The 20,828-nt window shown below is 40.6% G+C and overlaps 1 long non-coding RNA gene across 1 annotated transcript in view; it reads right to left on the reverse strand.

Moving 5' to 3' along the window:
- The window catches only part of LOC135976624 (uncharacterized), a 111,104-nt gene that overhangs the window by 60,861 nt on the left and 29,415 nt on the right, over positions 1-20,828 (reverse strand). The window contains exon 4 of the long non-coding RNA XR_010593921.1: positions 12,610-12,733. This is a non-coding gene — a long non-coding RNA (uncharacterized LOC135976624). The remainder of the gene's footprint in view (positions 1-12,609; positions 12,734-20,828) is intronic.

Here is a 20,828-nt window from a genome sequence, read left to right on the forward strand (position 1 = left end):
CAACCAGACAAAAAATAATCTCCTTAGGATACGAGTGCACACTTATTAGCACTACAGAATTTTATTCCCTCAAAAGCACAAAAATCCAATTCTCTAACCACCTGTTCCCAAGAGGTAAGAGATTCTACACCAAATGTAACCATCTTTCATCTCATGTGATTGGTAATCTTGTACACCATTTTGGAAACAGATACACTGGAGGAGTCTAGATAGTTGGATGATCTACCTATTTATGGTACTTATAAGGCTCCCATTAATGTACTATCTGAGCCTCTGACAATCTGTCACTATATTTATTACAGCTGGTTGCAAAAATTCCAATGAAATATTGTTTGCCAGAATTTGTCAACTCGCCAGAACCAAAACATTTAGTGGAGATAGCTAAATTTCAACCAAGTTCTGACAGAACCCAGGTGGGTTTCCAAACCTGTTTAGTTTCCTGCAAGCTTGTTTACCTAGCAGCTTGCCCAACAGACAGCTGGGGAGCCTGGCCTTCTGGGGTCTGCGGCTCCAGGCCAGCTCCACAACCAGACTGCCCTGGAACCAGGGTTCCATTCCCTTTCACTGCTAATCTCACAGTTTCTGAAGTATCAAAATCCTCTGTGAAATGCAATTGCCTTTCTCCATCCAGCTCCAGTATTGTGGAGGAAGGGTGCTGCCCATTATCACCATTTCACAGATATGGAACTGAAGCACAGAGACATGAAGTAACTTCCCCAATGTCCCACAAAATCTGTGAACTGAGCCCAGGTCTCCAGAGGGAAAGGCTACCACTCAATCCACAGGACCTTCTTTCCACTGACTTGGTTTTGACAGGCCCCAGGAAGCTCTGTTTGCAATGTGAATTAGATTCACCTATTTGGGACGGGAAACCACCTGATTCCAAGACAGCATAAGACTTTGCAAAGCAATAGTTACAGATCTACAATCATGTGATCCAGTCCTATAGGATTAAGGAAAAGAACAGACCAAAAACAAAAGAAGAAACATATTGCGTCTTCTCGATACAGCGGTTGTGTTTTGTGATGAGAGAGTTCATGTCAGATATAAATAGAGTTGGAAATCAGATTTTAGTATCCTTTCAACTGATAGCCTTTTAATAAGAGTGAATACTGTAAAAAGCAAACAACACTGACAAGCAGAATTACCAGAAGAAAGCTTACACTGGCATGGCTGTTACAAACGATGCAGAAATAGGTCAAGCACATGCTCAAATACTGTAGTGATGAGCAGGATATAAAGGCATAGACAGACAGAGAGGCTTGCAGCTAACCAGAACAGGTTACCCCTCAGCTGTATGTCACAGCCTGTTATGGCAGTTTCAAAAGAAATAAAGACCAAAGAAAGTAATCAAGGCTTAAAGCTAGAAAGCAGAAATTATCACCATGTCATACAAAGATAGACATTAAGCCGGGATATCCATTAGCTACAGAAAGGTGGGAAAAAAAGAAGATCACTGATAGGAGGAGACATGGAGCCACAGCTGATCAAAAGGTTTAACAAAACAATTACTGAAGCCTGTGTTGAATCCACCTCATAGAATTACAAAGCAAATGAGCCCTATTTGAAATGAATACATATGTTTGAAACAGCTTTGAAAACAAGGCAATGCCCAGAATATGGAGCCCATCGTAATGTAATATCGAGTGATAATAGCTATCTAAACAATGGAACCACAAATTCCTAGTAGGAGCAGAAATGTATATTTTATAAGATGAATCAGAGAATTCTTGCTGAATATACTCCCCTGATTATAGTTGTTGATTCTCTAGAACAAGAGTAAAGTTGCAGCAGACCTTTCTAAGACTGTTCAACATGGAATATGCTAGCTGGATATGGTCAGAGGAGCCTGCCCTACTGCACTTCTTAAATAGTCGTAGAAATGAACTGTACACAGCTTCATTCGGAGTGTGTGTGTGTGCAGCCATAACAGTGCAAAAAAATATACTCATGTACTGTTCACACAATCGTCCCAGACATTCAGCAATAGGGCTCAATTGGGAGGATTTTGACTCTGGCTTTTTAAAAACTGCCTCCAATTTCTATGTGCATTACAGTTTGCTCATTTTCTTCATAATTTAATCCTTTTGAATCAAACATGCTGGGTTGTCTCATGAAGTCTGAGTCCAAATAGGACTTGGTCAAGTTAACTCAATAGACAAGCTCTCTATAAAGGACAGCATTGAAAAGCATTGTGAGCTTTATCATGAGACTGGAGTGCAGATACATTTGTTCTTGGTTCCATTGTTTTGTAGTTAGTACTGATCATTTTAAATTCCTAAGGGGTTCATTATGCATACACACGAGATTTGCCTATGAAACTTCCATTAGCATTAATGAGAGTAACCCAGGAGATAACCCACCTCAGCTTTTACCTTTATTCAGTTCACATCCTGTCATTAAGACAATTCACATTTTCAGTCCTTTCTCTAAGGCAGTTCATAAGACAAAAGGCCAGTGATAACAACAATGAATGGATAACACCATACAAAGAAAGCATTCATTCACATGTCACTTCTTCCAGGACCACAGTTTCATTTAGACACCTCACTCTCTCCTATTCAGGACTTGAAATCTTTTACCTAATTATATCAGACCCCACTGGATACATTTGGTCTTGGAAATATCATTTCAATAATCATAAAAGCATTAAGGTATTAGCAGAAATAGCTTTAGAACCATCTTGCAGTACTGCAGGAAATAATTGCACATTAGTTAAGCAAATATCAATTGTAAGAGACAGGTACGTTACTATAGAAATTACCCTCTTAGCAATAAAAAGCAAGCTTTTATACCTTCTAACTGGCAATAGTTCAGCTCCTAATGTGTTTAAAGGGATTTCATTCAACTTAACTTTCCCAGAATTCTTAAAAAGCAACAGAGGGTCCTGTGGCACCTTTGAGACTAACAGAAGTATTGGGAGCATAAGCTTTCGTGGGTAAGAACCTCACTTCTTCAGATGCAAAAAGTGAGGTTCTTACCCACGAAAGCTTATGCTCCCAATACTTCTGTTAGTCTCAAAGGTGCCACAGGACCCTCTGTCGCTTTTTACAGATTCAGACTAACACGGCTACCCCTCTGATACCAGAATTCTTAGCTACTTCAGTTTGGCCCAGAAGCTGTTCAGGCAGGTAGAAATCTGAGGCTTGTAATTGCTGTAGAGTCCATTAAGAGCGATCCATGCACCTGGAAATATGATGTAACAACCTTAAGAATTACCAGTTTGTATGAAGTATTAGTACAACAAACTGGCAGACCTACAGACTATAAGCAAATGGTCTTCAGCGCTTTAGATCATAAAAGGTGACAACCATTTTACTCAAACTTCTCTCACACAACGTCATCTAAAATTGACTTTGAAAAAAATGTTGATAATTTTTTCAAGACACTGGTCTTACATTAGATCCAACACACATTCTGTGTTCAAGAGAAACTGAAGGAGCCAGATGGGATTAGAGATGGGTTCTACCTACAAAACGTATACCCATATCTGAACTTCAGAGCAGTCTGGATCTGTTCAGACAGTTCCAGTGTCTTACTTCACATCATTTTTCAGGTAAAAGCCAATTGTGAAATATGGATCTAGCCAACTGTGCTCCAGAAGCTCAGGTGCATTAGGATACAGAAAATCAGGAGCATTAAAATACACAAAAGTCAGGTCAGATCCCTCTCTAGTTGTGGATAGCTACCATGCTAACTTTGATCACTTGAGTATTCTCAGTTCACTTCAAAAATCATTTCTCCAAACCTTATAAATGAGAGAAGCTGAGAAACAAATAAGCTGGTTCCTTGGGCCTGTGTTCTGGCGCTTGCCTGGTTTTGGCATAAGCCAAGTACTTTTAGAACTGTGTGGACAATTAATTTTTTGGTTCACTGGCAATTAAAAAAAAAAAGTTGAGGAGAAATGTTTCTTGGGGATCAAACTGAAAACCAAATGTGTCAAAATTTTCAGCCCATCAAAAAGTTAAAAAAAATCATTTAGGATTGAACAAAATCTTTTGCTTCAACACTAAGGCCTTGTCTACACCTACTGGGGGTTTGATGCATCAGCAGGAAGACCCGCTAAATCGACCGCAGATCGCTCTCCCATCGACTCCTATACTCCACCTGAACGAGAAGTGCAAGGGGAGTCGATGGGAGAGTGTCTCCAGTCAACATCATGTAGTGTGGACCCCGCGGTAAGTAGATCTAAGTACATTGATTTCAGCTACGTTATTCACGTAGCTGAAGTTGCATAACTTAGATCGATCTCCCCCTGTAGTGTAGACAAGGACTAAGTCTTCCTAGTTATTTATGGCTAATGTAGAAAAATCCTATTTAGACAGGGACCACCAACTGCGAAAGAACACAAATACACTGAGTCACTGAACAGTGATTACATCAGAGCCTTTTCAGAGTTACACATCAATTTAGTTCCAGCGTCTAACCCTCAAGAGCAAATTCTTCATTTGCCATTTGGTAACTTAAAGTCCTCTACAATTAAATGACAGTGTAAATCCTTGAAAGATATATTTTTATATGAACCGAGCGAGCCACCAGATTCAATCCAAGCAGAATAAATCATTAGCCTCTGCTATGTGCAAGAAGATAAATAAGGCCTTTAAATCCAAATCCCTGTCTATTTAGACAACATGATGGTGAAACCCTCAGAGCTAATGAACAGACCCAGGGCATCTGCAGAGATGGTCCTGGAAATCAGCAGATATCAAGATATCTGCAGTTTTAAGCAGCAAATGTAACTGTTCCAGGACAGCAAATTCCTTTTCCTTGCACACAATTTTAAGGTCCATTGAAGAAATTATTTGGATGGAACCCCCATAGTGTTTACCTTCTCCAGCTCCAACAGGTCTGTTCCTTATCCTCCCTACCTTTGCCCCTCAAGAGCGCTCTCAAGGGATTTTCTGCTCTCTAGAGTGTAACGTGGTTTAGTTTTGTTAAAATTAAAAGAGTATTTCAGGCCTAGGTACTTGAACAGATTCCATTATAATTTTGTAAAGGAGAGCACAAGCCCAAAAGCCAGAAGATGTTCAAGGCTTGTGACAGAAACCCTTATGCTATGTTCCCTTTAGGGCTGATGCCACATTTAGTCTAACTCATGTTCAGACATTTCAGCACAGTCCAGTGCTTTAATGGTGTTAACATCTTTTCGTTATGAATAAAAGGAGACAACTACTGCATTGATCTACAAATATTTGGGGGGTTTGTAAGAGTCAAGATCTCCCAGGCTCAATGCCTTTCACCTGAAAAGCTGCTCATGGGGTAGCTGGAGTAAGACCATGAATGGCTTATAAGAGGGGGACCAAAGTTAAAATCCTGGGTTTAAACCACCATAAACTATGGGGGAAGTTTGAATGAGAATGAGCTTCACGGGGTCCAAACATGGATTGAACATTCATAGGGATAACAAGAATACTCAGCATTACAACAGTAAGAAGAATCATCCTCATGCTGTAGGGCATAAATCAACCTCTAACCAATGGGAGTGAGGAACAAACTTTCCCTATAGGAAAGTTTCCCTGCAACTGCCTTCTGCAGAGTTTCTTACACCTTCCTATGAAGCATCTAGTACTGGCCACTGTTAGAGATGGGATAGTGGCCCAGACAGATTATGGATCCGAGCTAATGATAATTCCAACGTTCCTTTGAATCTGAATGCCGTGACCAACCTTGACTTTAATGGCATGATGAATCAAAACTGGAGCTTTGGGAAAGTCAGACTCGGGATCCTAACTTCAGAGGAAGAAAAGAATGAGCAGCACTTCACAGTTGCTGCCTGACATCTGACAGGATCAGGTGCCATGCCTCTTGGACCCATTGCCACTTTTAACAACCTGGATTATTGTTTGGTTGTTTCCCTTCTTCTAATATGGCAATATGGATCCTTCATTTGCTTCCTTTGGTTGATGCTATTATTTTCTGGGGAGAGACAGATACCATGCAGTGCCTACAGATAGTGCTAAGCTTATTTAACATTTGGCACTTCACTCCCCAGTTACCTCTAGCTGGCACACAGCTGTCCTTAGTGTTAGCTTCATGCAGTCAAGAAGTGGTCACTGGATTTAGACAGGGTCAGACTGCATTAAGGACTCTATGGATTTTAAAGACTATAATTCAGAGCACAATGACTGATTTAAGTTAGGTTTCAGAGTAGCAGCTGTGTTAATCTGTATCCACAAAAAGAACAGGAGTACTTGTGGCACCTTAGAGACTAACAAATTTATTTGAGCATAAGCTTTCGTGGGCTACAGCCCACTTCATCAGATGCATGTAGTGGAAAATACAGAAGGTGTGTGTAGATATCTATCTATCTATAAACACACACACACACACACACACACACACACACAGAGCGCATTAAACAATGAGTGTTACCATACACACTATAAGGAGAGTGATCAGTTAAGGTGAGCTTTTATCAGCAGGAGAGAAAAAGAACTGTTTGTAGTGGTAATGAAAATGGCCCATTTCCTGCAATTGACAAGGAGATGTGAGGAACTGTGTGTGTGGTGGTGGGGTGGGGGGGGGAATAAGCATGGGGAAATAGTTTTACTTTGTGTAATGGCCCATCCACTCCCAGTCTTTATTCAAGCCTAATTTAATGGTGATCAATTTGCAAATTAATTCCAATTCAGCAGTCTCTCGTTGGAGTCTGTTTTTGAAGTTTTTTTGTTGTAATATTGTGACTTTTAGGTCTGTAATCAAGTGGCCAGGGAGACTGAAGTGTTTCTCCAACTGGTTTTTGAATGTTATCATTCTTGACGTCTGATTTGTGTCCATTTATTCTTTTACGTGGAGACTGTCCGGTTTGGCCAATGTACATGGGAGAGGGGCATTGCTGGCACATGATGGCATCTATCACATAGTTAGATGTGCAGGTGAACGAGCCTCTGATAGTGTGTCTGATGTGATTAGGTCCTATGATGGTGTCCCCTGAATAGATATGTGGACAGAGTTGGCAATGGGCTTTGTTGCAAGGATAGGTTCCTGGGTTAGTGTTTTTGTTGTGTGGTGTGTAGTTGCTGGTGAGTATTTGCTTCAGGTTTGGGGGCTGTCTGCAAGCAAGGACTGGCCTGTCTCCCAAGATCTGTGAGAATGATGGATCGTCCTTCAGGATAGGTTGTAGATCCTTGATGATGCGCTGGAGAGGTTTTAGTGGGGGGCTGAAGGTGACGACTAGTGGTGTTCTGTTACTTTCTTTGTTGGGCCTGTCCTGTAGTAGGTGACTTCTGGGTACTCGTCTGGCTCTGTCAATCTGTTTTTTCACTTCAGCAGGTGGGTATTGTAGTTGTAAGAATGCTTGATAGAGACAAACACCTACAAGATCTCTATCAAATTGATATTAAAGAGCTGCCTTCAGCAGGTAATGAAGACAACAGAATCGTAAATGCTAATAAAATATCAAACTGCCTGGAAAAAAATGGAAATGGTACTTCCTAAGATACCTGAAGAAATGGAGGGACATGGAAACAAACTGGAAAGAGATCTGGAGGATGGGTTATTTTCAAGTTCCTTCTACAGCGTGTCATGACAGCTTGAAAAGCCAACCAGAGTGTAACAGGCTTATTCCTTACTGCCCTGTTTATCTTTGCCATGGGAAACATTTATGGCAAAACAATTCAAAATGTGTGTTGCTTTTTCTATGCCACGAGTTGCCAACTAAGCTGTTTCCCCCATAGATGCAATGTATTGGTTTCCAGCCTTATAACACTGAAGGCCCAATCCTGCATCCCCTGTTCTTATGATTTAACCTTTACTCAAATCAGTAGTTCCAGTAGCCTTAATATCAGAATCCGCAGCTGAGATTACACACACACACACACACGTCATGCTTACCACCAACACATGGTGTTGGGTGGAAATAATCATGACAGATCAAAGGCAATTTCCCAGCTGTAATAGATTCTCCTTTTTTAGTGAGTCAGCTTGTTTAACAGCCGTGCTATTTTGTTACAGTTTTTATTCAGTACTAAGTATTTATTGGACTAAATACTGGATAATGTGTTGCAATTTGATTTTTAAAACAGTGATACAGGGCCTAATGTGGCCATTCTTGTTATTTAAAAAAACACTTCTTTAATTTGACAACAAAGTTTCTTGACTTTTACTAATTCACAATTTGCTCCTAATTCCTTGGACAACATACACAGAGTTCTCTACTTGCCTGAAATAAGGAAACATCTGCTAAAGTTTAGGCGCAGCTGGTCAATGAAGTAGTACAATGGTAGAATAGTCAGTATTAAATCTCTCTCTGCAATCAATAAAAATTCTATAAAGGTTTTGTGGAACAAAGGGAAGTATTTGTCCAAGTTCAAAGAGGTTTTTACAGAAAGCACTGACAACTTTGCAGTCATTACAGCTCCCAGGGATTGTGTGTGTGTGTGTCAAGGTGTTAGACTGGTGTCTTAATCAAATTCCCAGCATGGGCACTGCATTCTGTTTATTTAAAGTTGTTTCAGCTGAATAATTTAGTTCTCCCATCACAAGCCCAAAAATCCTTTGTTCTGTAGCATCCTTCATACAGCAAGGCTTCTACATTTCCAATCTGGAGGTGACTGTATTCCGTTGGTGAGCAAAATGGTCCTCTCAGGTAAGTCTGTTAAATGCTTTGGGAATCCTTCTGTATGAAGGGGTCTAGATGACTTTATATGGCAGCATAAATTTTTAATTTATATAGATCAAAGCTATTCTCACAGTCTTGCTACCAGAAGAGCATTCCTTCAACAACTACTCCACATGAAAGTAGCACAGCTCATATTTTTGGAGCTGGAATACAGTACCCTTTAGCCTTACTTTTCTCTGGTCTCTATGTGGCTAATCTACATTTTTCTTTGTCTTTAAATGAGAAAGCCAGTCACAAGAACATCTGTACCCTGATCTATAGACTATGGGGTGACCATTAGGTCATTTATCTGTGCCAAAGTTCATAGGCCTCAAGACTTATGCTAACTACTGAACCTAATGCCTATAGGTTCCTTTCATTACTGCTGAATACAAAGACAGAATGTAATGAAGGAAAGGCAGTGAATATAACAAAGGCAAGCTAGCCCTATGGGCTACCCATCTACAAATTCTCTATTTTTTCACTAGCAGAATGAAGCTCTGGCTACATATATTTTGTGATTGGTGTTGCTGTTAAAAATGACACGATCTGCTTAGCTGGACAAGTTACTCTTATTCATCTGTCCTATAGTAGTCCAAGCAACCAAAAATAGAGCAGAGAAAACATAGGGACCTCCAACAGGTTTCTTTGGATCCTGAAACTTACACCTATCAACATAATTTTATTTAAAGGGCAAGGATATAACATGAAAACTAGGTTTCAGAGTGGTAGCCGTGTTAGTCTGTATCAGCAAAAAGAACGAGGAGTACTTGCGGCACCTTAGAGACTAACACATTTATTTGGGCAAAAGCTTTCATGGGCTAAAACCCACTTCATCGGTTTGCATTCAGAATTCACTAGTCTTCAGAATGCTTCATCTTGCAACTTCAAGATTTGCTATATTTTGTACATCCCCAAGCACATTTCACTACTTGAATAATAATACATTGTGGCATTTTTTTAAAAAAAGCTAAATATAAATTATTGAAACATCATTTAAGGACTGGTCAGGTGATTACTAGAGAGGCATTAAAGCACATATAGTACTGAAAACTATACCCTTGGCCAGAAAAATGGCCAACAATTTAGGTGGGTTCTGGCTCATAATTCTTGGATTCAAGTTCAGAGTTGAGCACACCAAATTTCTGAAGAACCACATAGTCCTTCCCAAGGAGGAAATTGAACAGAACTATTCCTATTGAATTCAATGGATTTTGGCTCAAGCCCTACGTGCAGGCAAACATTAACGGGGTAACATTTCCAACCAGCGTAATGGTCCCTCTATTTAAGTCGATTAGACAGGCCATCTGTCTTTCTTCTCCTAGTTTTTAAATCTAAGCCATATGGAATATTAAGGAATGTTTATGCCATTTTCCTGTATTTCAGAGGAAATCAGCCCTGTGGCTCTGGGAAAAGGGGTACAATTTGTGATTTGTCCACCCTAGAACATTTTAATGATCTCTAAGAGATCTTAAAGGAGCAGTGTAGGCCCTAAGATGTAGAGAAAATAAATGTTAATATTTCTGCAACCAGGAGCTTGTAAAGCCTTTCAAGTAGCTAAGCAAAAAAAACTTTGCATATAAGTGAACATTTATTAGCACTACAAAATTTTACTCCCTCAAAACACAAATTGAGTGGGCATAAAAAAAAAAACCCAACAAATCCCTGTATTCATCTGTTCCTTAAACCGATAAGAGAAATTCCACACAAAGTTTAAGAACCTTTCATCTCATGATACAGATATTCTGTCTAACTGAAAATGTATTGATACTAGAGTAGCCTAGACCGTTTAATGATCTGTCTATGTATGGTACTGGTCTGGCCCCATTAACATGGTGCTTAAGTGCTTCCCATATTTTTTAATGTATTTATCTTTGCAATCCCCCTAAGAGGTAGGCCAATGCCATTATCCCCATTTACAGATGGGAGCTGAGGCACAGTGAGATTATGTGACTTGCCCAAGGTCAACAAGGAAGTCTGTGAAAGAGCAGGAGATAAAACACAGGTCTAACAAATCAGTCTAGCCCTTGCAGCCTCCTTTCTCACTAACAAGTTCAACCAAAAGGCAGAAGGCCCTTGGGACTCACAAGAGATGCAACACATCCAGAAATGTACGAAGCAGTAACATGGCTGTACTCAGAATACTAACTATTTGGCGTCATTGAAAAGCCCCTCCCGTTCCATACGTTGGCAGCTATCCAGTTTCTTCAGAGTATTCCTGAGTTTTCTCACAGAGAAAAGGACATGGTCTTGTGTGATAAATGGGAATGTAATACCTTAGAGAAAGAAACCACTCCATTAAATTCTCTGTGCTTCAGATAAAAATATATATATTTACTTTGAAAGGAAAGCTTGTCCATTGTTTCGGGCCTAGCCAGGGACTTAGGAGATCCAGGATCAATTCCCTGCTCCACCACAAACTTCCTGTGTGACCTTGAGCAGGTGACTTAGGTAACAGAGATGCAGAGAGTCTCTCTGTAAAATGGGGATAATAGTACTTTTCCACCTCATAGGGGTTCTGGGAAGATAACTACCTTAAAGACTCTGAGGTGCTCATATACTATGATAACAGGGACCATATAAATACCTTTGCTACATATGTATCTGAAGTGTAGTTTTATTTCCCTACCTAAAAGCTCACCTGGTACGTTTTTGACAAAACCAAGGGGTCATCAAATGCAGATGTTTGTTTTTGTCCTCATGATAGATGGCTGAAAGTAAATGTCTACATTTAATCAGGCAGAGTTCACCACGTATATATCTAAGCCAGATTCTCAGCTTTATTTGTTCTCTGCAGAATGCAGCTGAATGAAGGTGGCTCATACCACCAACCCCAGGTGTTGAAAAATCATAAACTGGCCCCTTTCCTCCCCCATAAATCATGAGATTTTTGAAAAATAATATAATTTTGGCTTCTTCATATTTAGCATTTGGGTATTAAACCTTCAGTGTGCACTTAAGTCATAAGATTTTGTCTCTGCAACCATGATGCCTAGAAACTATTTTTTTTAATGGAAGTTGAGATTCTCATGTGTTCAACATGAACCCAATAGAAGGGTCTTTAAAGAAAATAAACACCAAATATGGTTAGAATTTCAATGAAATCACAAAAGCAGACACTACTGAAAAAACCTAATTGTGGCTCCATGATTTTGGGGCCAGATCCACATAAGTCTCAGCCCTGGCAATATTTAGAGCAGCGACTGGGGCTACTTCAAAGAATGCTGGCTGGTTTTCTTCCCCAAGGGGGCCATTATGACAGCACGTAACAGCTGGAACATAATTGCACAAAGCTGGTCAGAACACTGAAGTATGTTGTTCTGCCAACGCTGAAACATTTTGCAAAGACAATTGCTTTCAACTCGATTTTTGTTGCAATGGTGTTTTTTTTTTTGAGGTCCAGAGCTCTCTGGTCGTGAAGTGAAAACCTGAGCTTTTCTAACCCAAGGCTGCCATTTTGACACACCTTTTATTTGTAGAAATGTTTGAAAGGTTGCAGTTTCATTCCAAGGTAGAAAAAAAAATTGAAACCCCGAGAACTTCACAAATGGAATTGTTGTCCTCCAGACAGCGGTCACGGCAACCATCCAGACCCATCCCATCTCTGAGACCTCCTACACTAATGGTTGCATGAGGAGGTGCTGAAGGAACCAGTCATGCCAGCCTCGCCAATGCAAGGAGAATCCCCAGCTGAGGAAATGACTAATGCAAAGGGACCAGAAGCCCAAAAGACAATCTGCCCTTATGTATTTCAAGTGCATTTTCTCTCCTTGACTTTCAGGTTGATTGTGAAAGAGCCCAGTCCCTGGTTTTGTTTATTTTTTTCTTTAGTTGGGTCAAAGGAAACTGTCCCTTTCATAACCTGCCCCCTGTACAGCATGTGTTTGTGACGGCAGCCACTAACCAGAACAGTCAAGTGACTTTTAAAAGACTTTGATGGATATTCCATCCTCAAAAGGATGCTGGACCAGATCAATGGACGCCAACTGAGATCATTATGTATGACTTACCTTGCCCGTTTCCTTCCCTTTCTGCCTTTGAGGCTCTTTTAGAACACAGAATGTCTTTCTGGGGAATTTCATTTAATATCTTGGCAGCATACTCAATTCCTCCTGTCAGATCCTTGAGGCAGTCCTATAAATAAAGGGCAGAATGCTTTATTACTGGAGTCAGCAAACGAATTGTGCACAATGATGTCCTTACTCATACTACAATATTATTAAAATGTGCAGAGAGTTTGTGGGTGGGAGGAGGGGAATTTAGCCATTGCAGTGTAATGCCTTTGGTTTCCACTCCTTTGTATACAATGTACGTAAACATTTTGTATTTTAAATCCTACTACACAATGAACCTCATCCTCTAATTACTTTCTGTCATGAAGGCCCACATTTTAAAAGAGACTCCTGAATAAACCTTTGCACATGATTTGTTTTGCATTTCACCCTGCACGTAATGATAGGATTGAAGACTGGAGGGTTCTATTTGCCAATTGTGTGCTTTAAGTTCTGTCAGATGCAGGTTCTGCTTATGTTAGGGCAGGCAGCGCGGTCTAATGATTAGAGCATACAACTTGGGGCCAAGGCTCTGGAGTTCCATGCCCAGTTGCCACTCACTCACTGTGCTACCTTGAGGTAGTTACATAAGGACCTGAGGCAAAGACCACAGAAGTCAATAGGCCCTGATTGTGTCACCTTTACTTGTGACTAATAGAAGCCCAACACCTCAGCAGTCACATTAAAATTAAAAGGAACCACTCACAGAACAAGTTTGCATTCAACAAGAGACAGAATGGCAGAGTCAGGCCATTAAAATGCCTGTGGCTTAGTTTATCATTGGTAAAATATTTGAAATATTGGCCTGAAAAGGAGTCTTCAGACTTCATACTACTTACCAGTTTTACAGAACCACTCATTCGTGGATTATTTACAAACAAACAGTGTTGACAAACATCCATGATTTTATCATGATCCTCATGACATTTACAGCCCTACTCCTGGAGTCACATGATTATGTAAGAATCTTAGTTTTCATTTTTAAGAAGTTTCTAGTCCTCATGGTTGTGGGAAAGACTCAAAATGAGAGAAAGAATGAACCACATGTGGCAGATGTTAGTCACATTGCTTAATGCACTACTGGAAGGTGTTCAAACACTATGGCAAAGGGAGCAGTATAAAAACCTCTGTGGAATAGAATCACCTATCTTTTATGTTCCTCCCATGCTCCCACTCATAGCTACTAGGCTACACTTCCAACCCCCTCTTGGTCTGTCCACGACGCGTGCATCCCTTTGAGGTCTCATGCCTCTTTCTAGGGGTGAAATCACACAATTTTCCCATTCTCAGACAAGGTGTTGGGATGCAGTCCCCTGTGTATTCACCTGTCATCACCTCAGCAGGTCTGACTCACGTCCAGACCCTGCAAGTCTGTGCCCTCTGGTAGTGGTAGTTAGCATTCAACCAACCAAAATATCACTTATTTAGAACAAAAGCATTTCACCCCTGAGTGATGTAGTTAAGCCAACCGAATTCTCTAGTGTACACCAGTCTTTAGATTCTTACAGAACATTAATACAATCAGCTCAACTTCTGACACAACTCAGACTGTCTCACAAACATTAACAAACTCTTCCTCACAAAAGCCACTGTGAGGTAGGAAGTATCACTATCACCATTTTATAGATGAGGTGCTGATGCACAAAGAGATTAAGTGACTTAAGGACAGTCTCCCATAAGAAACCAGGAATGGAACCTCATTCTCCAGAGTGCCAGCCCATCACCTCCCCCACAAGATATCCTTTTTCTCTGGCTCGTGGGCCATAAGTATGCTGATGTTGCTTGACAGGTAATGAGCCAATGCTGAACTTATTTTCAGTAGAATTAATTCAAATCAGAAAAACTCAAATAAATGAGATATTTACATTAAAATGTTAAATATAACTTGGAAGCCTCTGATAAATCTATAGAGAATACATGATCAGTAGCGGCTTACTGATGTGCAATGCATTTTCAAAGGCAAAAATGTGAGCACTATGTACAGTTCAACATTTTTCCCTGGGCAAGCTATCTGCACATCTCCCCAACAACATCTCAAAAGCAACTATTTTCCTGGGGTGAAAAAAAACATTTAAGAAACCTATTTCAAATACTTCATATTTACCCAAGGCATATAAAACTTGGGCCAGACATTATGCCCAAACAGCAATATTACAGAGCAAGTGTTCACCAGCAATCATCTTGAGCCTCTTCTGGGAGAGACGAGGAGGGCATGAGCATTGGGAGAGAGGGGGCAAGTAGCTAAGCTGAAGTGAGTCCAATGAGGTTTTACTCTCTGCTCCTGGGAAGTGAGCTGAGAGGGTCAAATGCCGTTTTTTAATGAAATGGCAACAAAGTTTTTAAACTACAGTGCAGTCTTCTAGAATGGCCAGTAATGCCATTATGACAGAAAATACTTGCCAGGGAATGAGTTACTGGTACTTGACTAGGTACAGACAGATAGAAATTCAGTTCCGCCACAGATTTTACCCTTTCCCCCCTATTTTCTCAGTCTCTCGTTCTTCCTGTTCTAGGAAATGACCTGCACACACAGAGAGGCTTACATGTTCCCCTACTAGAAAAAACTCCTCTGTTTCCTTTCCAGAAATTGTTAAACTGATGCCTTCTGACAGTCAGTTTTATGAGAGAAAAATATGGGCCAAGTGGCAATAAATCCCTCATAGCTGGACTGCAATATCTATATTCCGGAAGGTGGAATTTGGTAAGGACTAGTTTGATTAATTGCTTGATACCTTTCTCAGGGTGAAAGAAGGGCTGCATACTGGTATCGTGTCACTCTGTTTCTTCTGACTGTACGTCTGCTCAACAACCCAGCATTTGCAAGGTTATTATAAATGTGATCACCGTGTCATTTAGCAGAGGAGAGGGGAGCAGTGGTTCAAAGGGATAGACCCTTCCCCCAACCATCCTGAACTTTGGACAGGGACAAAAATCAAGGCAACCCATCTCTATTTTTTATTTGGTATGGAAGAGGTTTATTATTTGCTACTGCTGCTCTTATGATGGGAACTCTGTCCGTACATGTCAGACTGCCTGTATGGTTCCAAATGGCCGCATCTCTTCATAGAGCCACTCTGTATAAATGAAATTGTGCTTTACTTAAAAAGAAAATAAATGACCTGAACCGTCTCTGATTTTCATCAATATAACTTGGCTTCAGTGGAACTGCTCCTCTTTTATATGCAAGAGAAGACTCAGGAATGTACACTCTCTAAACAGCAAGGTCATTAACAACACAACAAAATGTCGGTGTGAATGTCCTTTTAGCCAACCATGTTGCACCTCCAGCAGTTTTCATTCATCTTCTGCAGCAAATCTGCCAGATTAATCATATTTCTCAAGTGAAAAACCACTGGCATTAAATCTGAAAGTGAGCTAGATTTATCTTGTAGTAAAGAGGGAGAGCCTGGGGGCGGGTGTAAGACCTACGGCCTGAACCAAAGTCAGCAAAAGGCAGAATATGAGCAACAAGGCAAGCCCTGTCATAAAGCAGATGGTTGCTTACAAATTCACTGTCTGGCACACAAACTTGGCAAAAACACAGCTAGCATTGCTGAAACACAGGCACCCTGAAGTACTAGGTGCTGGATATTCATGTAAACACACTCCTGGGAGATGGTACAGGAACACCCAGATGCCAAGTAAGACAAAGATGGGAGGACAGTGAATGGGGATGTTTTGTTCAGACCAGCCAGAACAAGGTGTAGAGTTGGTAACTAACCAGGTCCGGAGTTTAATATGTAACTTGCTTATATCAATGGAGGGGCACCTTTGTCCAGCCAAGGGGGCAGCAGAAAGTCCCACTGCTGACTGAACTGAGTCCTTGCCACTGGGCACTCATGGGTTCGTGTACCTGTAGAGAGTCTATGGGACACTGGGACTGTGTCTTGAGGGCAATAAACCCGGCCAAGCGCCTCTGCCACCGAACTGAGTCTGTGGTCTGAGTAATCCTGTCGAGGTCTGCACAGAGCTGGGATGGCACATGGAGAGAACACACATGCATGCCAACTGACAAGTCTTACCAAATTTCTAAGTACAAACGCTTGCTCCTTATACTCATTTTGCCTTCCTGCCCAGCCACATGGGCCAAGTCACAATCCTGCTGTCAATATCTAATTTGACCAGCACTAATTACTAGTTCTGAGCAGACTATTTCCCATGTGCATTTTTCAGTACTTGTATGCAGTAGCCGTACATTTACTCACCAGTATATTCCTCTCCTTCTTAAAGCACTTGCATGGTACAGAATGAACATTTTTAAAAATCACCTCCTCAGTTCATGTAAATCTGTATAGCTCTGTTGGGTCAGGCCCATTTTATTTGGGGGAGCACATTACTTTGTTCAACCCACTCAACCTTTCAATACATACCCTCATATTTAAGTTCTGTATTCTTAATATATGGCTTCCAGAAGGCCTTCCGAAGTTCCATATCGTTCCAGTAAGTGGTATTTTATAGCTCAACCCTGCCAGCACTTAAGCACATGAGTAACCTTTACTCACACGAGCAATCCCATTGAAGCCAATGGGAGTACTAACTGTCAAAAGCATTACGGTCCAGACTTTTAAAGACATTTAGGAGCCAAAAGTTGCCTATAGAGGTCTAGTGAGATAGTCTAAAGCCCCTAAATGCCAAGGCATTTCTGAGCATCCCACTATTTAACTAATAATAATTTAAGCATCTGCAGGATTAGGCCATATGAATGCTGGGATCATAAGTATTGCATGAATATTGTCTTAATATAAAAAGCAGCTGGCTTCCATTATTTCACATCAAGTAAAAAGCAATATTATACATGGTTCCTAATTTTTACAAGCCACACATCAAACCTTTGTAGACTGAACTCATTTAAATGATTTGACCTGCGTCCGTATTAGATGCACATATATTACATAACTCTGTGATAGGGAGGCAAAACTTGTGTTGTAATTTACGGGTAAAAGCAATATCTTTTGAATAGACATCAGTTGATGGTACGTGGAAACTTAATTTTCATGTGATCCTTGCAACAACTATAAGAACAGTAGTAAAGGTTTCAGACAAAATGAAGCTAGAGAATTTGACTCTTGTTAATTTGGTTGAAAAGGCCAAAAAAACAAAATGCCCCAAGTTAATTAACAAATCTATGCCTATATCTTTCAACAGCAAAAGCAAGTAACATGCCTATAGACTCTGAGCAAATAAATTATTTCATTAATTACCTGGAAACACACACTCATGATTCCAGAATATATTACAATACTGAGGCTTCATTAGTAAGAATTCGTTTAACAATGTAGGGCCATTCAGATGCATTAACCAAGAAAGAAAATCCTTTAAATACAGTGAATATGCACACGCGTGCACACACTCAGGTCCTTAGCTCTCTTTGGGATAGACATCAATGTCAAATTCAAGGCTTGAAAGTCATCGCTGTTGACAGGACACTACTGTGAGGAAACTCATGTATGCAGCATTCCCACTGACACCATCAGGTGTTGTGTATGCATGTTCAGGGTCTAGATGTCAAGGTAAAACAGAAGCAGTAAACCGGGAATATACCAAAAAGAAAGGGGTGATAAAAGGAGGATTAGCCAACAAAAATATTAAAACATTGTTCTTTGTACTTTTGTTCTTGCTTCCAACTGCAAAGTTAAGCAGCCCCAAAAAAACCACACACCAGCACCTCTCACACACCCATAAACACAAAACCAGATTCTATTTTGCAGTGGAGGAGGAGCTCTTCAGATCCTTAATTTTTTTTTTAATAGACACTGCCATATATGTTACAGGAAATCTTTGCATTAAGGGTTTGCAGAACGTTCCATGCAATGGGGTAAATCTGAGGCCCATATTTAGGTCAAATTTTATAGGGTTTTGTTCTAAAACAGAGCCTTTCTGCTCAAAGAGACACCATTTTTTGAGTGAACTATCCTCATTCCCACACTAAGATTGCCACATTTCAGTCAGCAGTAGGAATTTGAGTGGAAAAGGCTCCATTTTCACTCTAAAATGGCCCTATCAACAGGGCAAATTTGACATTTCCACTTTCAAAATAGGAGATATTTTTTAAGTTCTTCCTGGAAGAACATCAGTTTTCACAGATAATTGATCCTGTGGCTGCAGTGAAAGCTCCAGCGCCTCAGGGCTCTCGCATGTCTTTGATTTAAATTGCTCCAGCTCTTCATGCACTTTCACGGGGGAAAAACAGAGTACAGCTCGGTAAATAACTAGTGACCCTGGAAACTGCTCTGGGAGAGCTATTGGATGTACATGCCAAACACTAAAAGGCTTCTTCTTTTCTTGTATAAAGATCTGCATGTACTAACCACCATTCCCCACATAGCAAGACATACTCTTTACTCTCTTGTGCAAAACATATCTACGCAGAAAGGAGGACAGTCTTGTGGTTGAGGCAATGGGCGGAAACTCAGGAGACCTGGATTCAATGCCCCACTCTGCCCCAGGAGCCCTGTGTGACTGTGGGTGTATCATTTTACTCTCTCGGTGCCTTGGTTCCCCACCTGTAAAATGGGGGATAAATATACCTCTCCCTCTTCATCTTGTCTATTTGGATTGTAAGCTCTTCACGGGAGTTTCTTACTATGTGTTTGTACAGCACCTCACACAACAGGACTCATCTTTGTTGATATATCATGGACTATAAATACATACATTAATACAAAATGCTCTTTGTTAAAAGAACATTATTTAGGATGCAAAGTCAGTAGCTATGAAATGCTACATTTAACATTGCCCATGGAAGCACTATTGATATTCATTCAGTGCACAGGTGCACCAAGGGACCGAGGTTTTGGGGAGGAAAATAGCATGTGATCATGTCATTAAAGACTGTATCATAATGCATATGCCCTTTTTCTCTATTGAATTGCTAAGGCCTGCTGTAAATAATGGAAGCATTAGAGAGTCTCAAAAAAGGTCACCTGGAAAGCATTAGGCAACTAAATATAGGGATTGACTACTAGATCTGAGCGGGGAACGGTTTTCTTGTCCCGTGAGAATTTTTGAGATTTCACAAAATTTTCCTGTCTCCAATAGGAACTAAAAGTTGAACACTAAGAAGTTTTAGCCAGGGCCGGCTCTAAGTTTTTTGCCGCCCCAAGCAAAAAAAAAAGCACATGCTTGGAACGCTGGTGCCTAGAGCCGGCCCTGGTTTCCTGGTTTTAGCCAACCCAAATCCTCCAAAAAATTCAGATCAGGAGATCAGGTCAATCGAAATGTTTCATTTCAATATATTGATGCATTAGATTATGATGTTAAAAAAAAAAAAAACCTATAAATTTACTTAAATTTAAGCAATGAAAAGTCATTCTGAACCATAGAAAAGAACTTTTCATTCTGAGAATATCAAAACAAGACGTTTTGAAACATTCAAAACTTGTTTTCAAAAATTTTTCAAAAAACGGGAAATTGATCAGAACTGACCTATTCCCATGAAGTTTTGGTGAACCAACATTTTTCAATGGAAAAATGGTTTTCTGAAAAACTCTTAACCGCCTTCAGTCCCTACCACCTCCCCCTACAATAAACATCAAGACATTGGGCTATCCTCTTGTGGAATGCACTGTGCTTACGTTCCATTGAGGATTCAAATCATAGGACCTCTGCAAACAGACTCTACTCTCATGTCAAATTTAGTGATGTGTAAGTTTGGCTAATTCCCCCTTACCAAAACCACATTACCTGGCCAGTGGGTAACCAGCTTGCACTCCACTACTCATTGAAGATGTAGACCATAGGAGGTCCCGCCTCAAGGAGTCTGACAGGCAGCAGCCTCATGGCTCTGATTGGCTCCCCGCCCAATAGAAACCCAAGGGATATTCCAAGAAGTGTCCAAGCAACAGTGTGAATCTCCTGTAATGGCCATGATCATTCCTGTTCTTGAACTCCTGGCTTCGACCTCAGCTTGATTTGGACCTCACCTCCTGACCCGGACCCTGAAATCTGACTCAGACTCTGATCCTGGTTATCGACCCCAGCCTGGAACTAGACTATGAACTCCTCTGCTACACGCAGCCTCAGGTCTGACTTTGCTCTAACCATTGGTCCCAACTGTCCTTGTCAGGATTCTAAGACTCTCCAGAGAACAGCTGGTTGAATTATGGAGGTAAAACATGATTCTGCCTGCATCTCAAGGCACTTTCAATTCCCCCTTTTCTAAAATTCACAAGGACCTT

This window comes from Chrysemys picta, chromosome 19 (genome assembly GCF_011386835.1).
Source record: "Chrysemys picta bellii isolate R12L10 chromosome 19, ASM1138683v2, whole genome shotgun sequence".
In the NCBI taxonomy this organism is placed as follows: Eukaryota; Metazoa; Chordata; order Testudines; family Emydidae; genus Chrysemys; species Chrysemys picta.